The following is a 342-nucleotide window of genomic DNA, read 5'->3' as shown; positions in this document are numbered from 1 at the left end:
TGATATAGGGATACTTGTTACATTGTTAATTGATAATTGCTATGCGGTTTGTTTTATATTTGTCATTTTCAGCCTATAAAGGTTTATTAATGCACTCAGTCAAGTCTTTCAAATAACTATAGGTCGAAATAATTGACATTTATATGCCTTTTTCTCAGTTTACCCTGTGGTTTTCTAATTACTCTTTACAAGGAAAAAGCAACGCTGCTTTAATTGTTTTCTTCTGACCTTGCTCATCTCATAAGAATTTCAGAGAAGCGCGAGCTGTTATTGTGTTGCCAACGTCCGTGCGCTTGTCCTGTCAGTCACAGTCCCATGAGCCCAATTACACCATTTACGCGC

The sequence above is a fragment of the Salvelinus sp. IW2-2015 genome, linkage group LG30 (genome assembly GCF_002910315.2).
Source record: "Salvelinus sp. IW2-2015 linkage group LG30, ASM291031v2, whole genome shotgun sequence".
NCBI classification, from domain to species: domain Eukaryota; kingdom Metazoa; phylum Chordata; class Actinopteri; order Salmoniformes; family Salmonidae; genus Salvelinus; species Salvelinus sp. IW2-2015.
Note: the sequence above shows the minus strand (reverse complement) of the source record.